A 7,404-nucleotide genomic window follows, 5' to 3' on the forward strand; every position below is an offset into this window, starting at 1 on the left:
GCTCTGAAGCTTCCCCCCTGCCCACCCCCCGTCTCCGTCATGAAGGGGCTTCCTAGTGTGTGGAAACTTTTCCTCCTTCACAGCTCCCTCCCAGAGGGGCAGGTCCCATCCCTATTCTTTTGTCTCTGTTTTTCCTTTTATCTTTTTCCCTACCCAGGTACGTGGGGAGTTTCTTGCCTTTTGGGAAGTCTGAGGTCTTCTGCCAGGGTGAACCCTGGCAGGTGTTCTGTAGGAGTTGTTCCACATGTAGTTGTATTTTTTTTTAATTTATTTATTTATATTTATTTATTATTTTTGGCTGTGTTGGGTCTTTGTTGCTGCATGCGGGCTTTCTCTAGTTGCGGTGAGTGGGGGCTACTCTTCGTTGGGGTGTCCGGGCTTCTCATTGTGGTGACTTCTCTTGTTGTGGAGCACAGGCCCTAGAGCACGGGGGCATCAGTAGATACAGCGCATGGGCTCTAGAGCGCAGGCTCAGTAGCGCATGGGCTTAGTTGCTCCGTGGCATGTGGGATCTTCCCAGACCAGGGCTCGAATCCATGTCCCTTGCATTGGCAGGCGGATTCTTAACCACTGCACCACCAGGGAAGCCCTGTAGTTGTATTTTTGATGTATTTGTGGGAAGGAAGGTGATCTCCACGTCTTACTCCTCCCCCATCTTGAAGGTCCTTCCTGGTCATCAATATTTGGATCACTCTTTTTCACACACAAAATACACTCACACTCACCCCATCCACAAGGGAGAAAAACCCCAAATTTCACCCAATCATAACAACAATACTCAAAGTGCAAGAACTCTAGGTGATATGTGGAAGTTTCTGTATAGGGCTGAATGTTACTTCTCTTTATCTAGAGACCCCCAATATACAGTGGTGGGGCCAGAACAAGATAACTGCAATCAACTCTCTCACATTTGAGGGCTTCCCTGGTGGCGCAGTGGTTGAGAGTCCGCCTGCCGATGCAGGGGACACAGGTTAGTAGTGGCCCAGTCTGGGAAGATCCCACATGCTGTGGAGCGGCTGGGCCTGCGAGCCATGGCTGCTGAGCCTGCGCGTCCGGAGACTGTGCTCCGCAGTGGGAGAGGCCACAACATGAGAGGCCCGCATACCGCAAAACAAAAACAAAAACAAAAACTCTCTCACATTTGAAAAAGGAAAGAATGGGAGACACATAGCAGTCACTGGGCCAAAGCCATTCTGAAATCCCATGGAGTTATTGATTAGGCTGTGATTCCGCTCTGGAAATTCTTCTCTTGCTCATTGTCCTCATAGCTCCCGGACATTGTTCATTTTCCATTATTTTCCTGGGCCATATCTAGAATGGAGATTCATGATATATTTTTCTTGGAGGCTGAAAAGCTTCCTCACTTGGCACACATCCTATGATTAATGTTTGGGACCAAGTTTTTAAAGTTTTGAACAGTCATAATCTCTTTACCTGGGCCAGTGGCAAGTTAGGTGGTGTAATTCAAAACCGTAACAGGCTTCTTATCTATTAAAATAGACTCAAGTCTGGTCAGCTTACATATGCCAATAGCCACACCTATAGTTGTTGTGTTTTTTTTTTTCCCTAGACTTCTCTTTTTAGAGTAGCTATAATTCTCTGATTTCTTGGCCCCCTTCTCTTCCTCTCTTCACTTGATTTGAGTCTATCAGGACACTTATAATTTCTTTTCCCTGAATTAGTCTAGTTGAAAGGGTTTATTGAATTCCGCAATCTTACTTGCTGTTTTTGCTCTGAGGGACCTTAGCTTGTTCAGAGATTTAAACCTTGATTTGATCATTGATTTGATCCTTGCTGTAAAGCAAAGTTCTAATCAGCCTTTTTTACTCAAAGGTCTTCTCAGTTTTATCATTTGAGAATGAAAAGTGTTGTTTATATCCAACCCTGCAAGTTCCCATATTTCTGGACTTTATCTATTCCCTGTTATTCCTGCTTTCAAACTGGCCAAATTCTTTTCTAAGCTCATTTCTTTCTTATATTACTTTGTTAAATGCACCAAGACATATGCTACTAATTTTGGCTTTCACACTTTTTTAAAAAAACCTACAAGCTAATTAGGTATATTATTTGCCTTCCAAGCTATCATGTGTGACAGTTTTACCAAATGTTTTTCCACTACATAATATGGATCAGCATCCTAATCTCTGATAACTATTTTCTAATCACCTGCCATTTGGTGTCTGAGCCAAACCCTGTATTTTAGATTGTGTTGTGGATTTTCTTTTCTTTTCTTTTTCTTTCCTTCTCTTCTCTTCTCCCTTCCCTTTCCTTTCCTTTTCTTTTCACTACATCAATACTCCACTTCAGAATACCAATTTCTGTATCATTTGGGATAGACTATGTGATGCTGATGTGACAAATTATCTCTAAATTTCAGAGACCTAAAACAACAAAAGTTTACTCATTGCTCATTCTACACGTCCATGTTGGGTCAACGAAAGGAATGCTCATGGTAGCACTCAGTGAACCAGGGTAACAGCAGCCACCAATTTTATTGCTAGATGCGATGCCAGAGGAAAATAGTTTTGAAGGGTCTTGAACTGGCAATGAAATTTTTGGTCCAAAAATGTTCCTTCCATTCACAACTCAACCAGAACTAAATATACAGCTCCACCCAACTGTAAAAGAACTTGGATGTTCAATCCTAGCATATGCTGGGAAGGCAGAAAGCCAAAACTGTATAGTGAATAGCATTAATGATATCCTGTTGGTATTTGCAAAGAAAAAGATGCTTATTCTTGAAAAATACACAACGTATATTGAAGATAATAAAAATCACCAAAAATTCACCCCCACAGATAATGGTAAACATTTTTATGTCCTCCTTTCCAGTCTTTTTATTTTTTAATCATGTTACATTTCACCTTGTGAAAGTATCCCATGTTATTTTTTCCCTATTGTTGGACATTAAGATTGTTTCCAATTTTTTCGTACTTATAAGTGCTAAGGTGTACATAAACCTTTATATATCTTGTTATACAGATCTTTTCTCTGCAGTTCTGACCTTATTTCAAGGTGATACTTACTAGTGTGAGAGGTTGAAGGATATAAATTCTTTTAAGGATCTTGATACATATGGCTACAATTGCTTTCCAGAAAGGTAGGCATCAGTCTGTACTTTTATAAATAGTGCAGGAAAGGACTATTTCACTGCTCCCTTTCAGCATTGACTGCTACACTTTAAAAAATAACTTTCTTTTTATCCTATTTTTAGAAATCTTCCCAATGAATGCCACATCTTATGAAAATCAGTAATTATAAAGATACAGGTGAAACATCTAGTAATAGGTTTTGTTTTTTTCAGTATCACAAATTAAAAATATTCAGGAAAATGTTGACCAATTTGATTTTACTTAAGCTGTGAGACAGAAAAAAAGTATAGTGAGATAGGAGGGCTTCTAATTGGGGCTGTGAGAGATCAAAATTTTTTCTTTTGGATGTAGTTTTAGTAATAAGTTGCTAGAATTATTTTGGACTCATGCTTCCTAGAGACAGTTTGGCACTGGGTGGGGGGTGGGGGAAGTTTTCTTCAAGCCTCTTAGGGTCCCTGTTTGGATCTGGAAATTAAATTGACAAAGACAGACTAATGGGAGAAAAGCGTACACATTTATTTAATATAAATTTTTTGTGACATAGGAGGCTTCACAAGGAAATTAAGATGGGAAGAAATGGTTAAACCCGAGTGTTTCCATGCTAGGGTTGATGAAGAGTAATGTGGTAGAAAGTGGAAAATGATAGGACCTAGAATAACAGCTAAGTGTAGTAAACTGAGGGAAGCTTAGTAAGGCCTAGTCACTCAGATTCCTCTCTGTGTCCCTCTGTCTTTGGAGATAAGGATGTTCCTTTCCTGTGGGTATAGGGAGGGCACCTCTCACATGAGGGTTTTGTGACCTGCTTCGGGAGGAAGGTCAGAAAGTCCTTCCAGTACATGCCATTTCCTTTAGTTTGACATGTTCAGTATGCCAAGGAGCCATATTTTGGGGTAGCATGTCCTGAATGCTGTCAGCACATACAAGTTGGAATAGTTGGCACATACAAGGTTAAGGGTCACCCTGGGTCAGATTTGATCTCACAGATGAGTAGACCTGCATTGTCCACTGTAATCTGAGGTCTCTCATTGTTCCCTGGAGAGGATCCCAGTTTGGATTATGGTGCTCATGTCCATTCACAGTTTATCTTTGTTTCCACCTCTAGCCCAAGGCATCACTTTTCTACTTTGTCTCTTCACATATTTGTCTTTTCTGGTTAAATGTGGCCACTATATGGCCTTTTGTGTCTAGTTTTTTTGTACTTAGTATGACTTTTTTGAGCTTCATCCTTGTTATAGCATATATCAGTATTTCATTCCTTTTTATTGCCAAGTAATATTACATTGTGTATAAATGTGTGTATGCATATATATATATAATATACATATATATATTATGTACATAGTATATATATATATATAATGCATTTTATTCATCCTTTAAGCAATTGATGGCCATTTGGGTTATTTCTATTTCTTGGCTATTACTATAATGTTATGGACATTTGCTTATAAGTCTTTGTTTGCAAGCATGTTTTCATTTCTCTTGGGTAGTTATCTAGGAGTGAATTTTCTTGGTCATATGGTAAATTTATGCTTAACTTTTGATAAACTGATCAACTGTTTTCAAAGGTGGCTGTAACATTTTGCTTTCCCACCAGTGATGCATGCGGGTTCTCATTTCTCCACATTCTTGACATTTGCTGTTATCTGTCTTTTTTTTTTTTGTTTTTTTTTTTTTTTTTTTTTTTTTTAAATTTTATTTATTTATTTATTTTTGGCTGTGTTGGGTCTTCGTTTCTATGCGAGGGCTTTCGCTAGTTGCGGCGAGCAGGGCCCACTCTTCATCGCGGTGCGCGGGCCTCTCACTGTCGCGGCCTCTCGTTGTGGAGCGCAGGCTCCAGACGCGCAGGCTCAGTAGTTGTGGCTCACGGGCCCAGTTGCCCCGCGGCATGTGGGATCTTCCCGGACCAGGGCTCGAACCCGTGTCCCCTGCATTGGCAGGCGGATTCTTAACCACTGCGCCACCAGGGAAGCCCTATCTGTCTTTTTGATTACAACCATTTTAGTCAGTATGGAGTGGTATTTCATTGTTTTAATTTGCATTTCTTTAACGACTAGTGATGTTGAGCATATTTTCATGTGCATATTATGAATTCATGTATCTGCTTTGATAAAATATCTATTCAATCTTTGTCCAGTTTTAAGTGGGTTATCTTATTTTTGAGTTGTAAGAGTTCTTTTTGTATTCTGAATACAAATCCCTTATCAGATGTGTGATTTGCAAATATTTTCATGGTGTTCTTTTTTTCTAACGGCTTGGATATATTAGTCAGAGTAGGCTAGGTGATATTGCTGAAAGAAAGTTCAGTGGTTTTAAACATCAAAGTTATTTCTCATTCACATAAATTTTGTTATGGGTCCAGGCAACTCCCTCTTGCAGCTGTGTTCTATGTGTTGGCTCACTGATGCATGTTGCCTTCAATACATGCTTCTATGTGCACCAAGGCAAAGAGAGTGTTGCAGACTCTTGCACTGGCAATGAAATGCTTCCATCCAAATATGAGACATGTCAGTTCTCCTCCTATTTCATTGGCTGAATGAATCATATGGCCATGCCTAACATCAAAGGGAGAAGGGCGATCCCTCCACATGGGATTGAATTGACAACAAGTAATGTTGGTGAGCAGCACTACTGTTAGGGGAACCACTGACCAAAACCACCCGCCCTGGCCAGGCCCTACTGTAACCACTTGCATGAGTTATCTTACCACAGGAGGTTCTGGTAAGGAACATGGAACTAACAAGCTACCACCAACCAGAAGAATTCGGGAAAGGTCAAAAGGAGAGAGAAGATACCAGTCCATATGTCCTACAAACCTCCCAGAACCCTTCTCGCTGGAATCCATCTTTGGTGAGCCATGCACCCGCCACCGGGAAGGACCCTGAGTCAGAGTGATTGGCCAGAGACAACCCGGAAACTAACCCTGTCGCCATAAAACCCGAGACTGCGAGCCACGTGGCAGAGCAGTTCTCCTCGTTTCCCTTACCCTGCTGCTTTCCGCCTGAGCGCCTCTTCCCAATTAAGTCTCTTGCTTTGTCAGCACGTGTGTCTCCTTAGACAATTCATTTTTGAGAGTTAGATAAGAGCCCACTCTCGGGCCCTGGAATGGGTCCCCCTTCCTGCAACACTACTGTCTATTGTGTTGGGGGGGGGTGACAGGTAAGAAAAAATAAACAAATGTATCTTCATATTTTTAGAAAGGTGTGAATGCTATTAAGATGGAATAACAGGGTGATAGAATAATAACTGGGGGGACAAATTTAGACTGGGTGATCAGAAACAGTCTCCCTGAAGAGGGCTCATTTGAGCTAAGGCTCCAATGACAGCAATGAGCCAGTTAAGTGAGTATCAGGGAGGGGCCATCCAGGCCACGACATAGGAACAGGGCGGGGGTGGGGGATGGGGTGGGGTGGTGGTGGGGGTGGTGGGGGGTGGTGGTGCGGGCAAAGCCCCCTTGGTGGGGAGGTAAATTTTATTTAAAGTGCAATGGGAAAACAATGAAGTGTTCAGACAGGGATCAAACCTGATTTACATTTAAAAAATATCATCCTGGGTGTGGTATCCAGAATGAATTGAACAAGGCCGAAGGCAAGGCGGAGGACGCAGTTGATCTGGGTGGTAGAGATAAAGTTGGAGATAGTGTGCAGTTTGTGGAATGTACTAATGAGCTAAGGAAAAGAGGAATTAAGGAAGACAAGTGAGTTCTGAGTTTAAGTTCCTCAGTGGGTGGTAGTGCTATTTACTGAGAGGGAAGAATGGGAGGAAGGTCCTATTAGGCTTCACCTGCTTATCAGACATTGAAGAGGGCATTTAAGTGTAGGAATCTGAATATAAAATATAAATTGGGGAGTTATATATAGATCTACCTCATTGTTTTAAAATCTTCATAGCCTTAGGCCTTAACAGATGTGCCATCGACCATATAATAAATAGTTCTATTTCATGGTTTAACTGGGTGGATCCCAGACTTTCCGAAAAAAATTATTGTATTCCAAGCAAGGCACAATTAAAATATCTGTACAGTATCTTAGTTCTACCCTTGCACTGTAACTTCAGTTCATTTCTGAAAGTGGAGTTGCTAATTCTAAGGATATATATGCATTTTTACTTTTCTTTATTTTTCACTTTACATTTTTGAGAGAGGCCAAAATCCTTAGAAATGCTTACACCTATCTATGCTTGCAGCAACATTGTTTCCTCATACTCTGGCTGACACTGAATATTATCAGCACTTTAAAATTTTTGCCACTCTAATCATGGAAAAAAGGGGATCCTGTTATGATTTCAATTTGTATTTCTTAGGAGCGGAATT

Source organism: Phocoena sinus, chromosome 7 (genome assembly GCF_008692025.1).
Source record: "Phocoena sinus isolate mPhoSin1 chromosome 7, mPhoSin1.pri, whole genome shotgun sequence".
In the NCBI taxonomy this organism is placed as follows: domain Eukaryota; kingdom Metazoa; phylum Chordata; class Mammalia; order Artiodactyla; family Phocoenidae; genus Phocoena; species Phocoena sinus.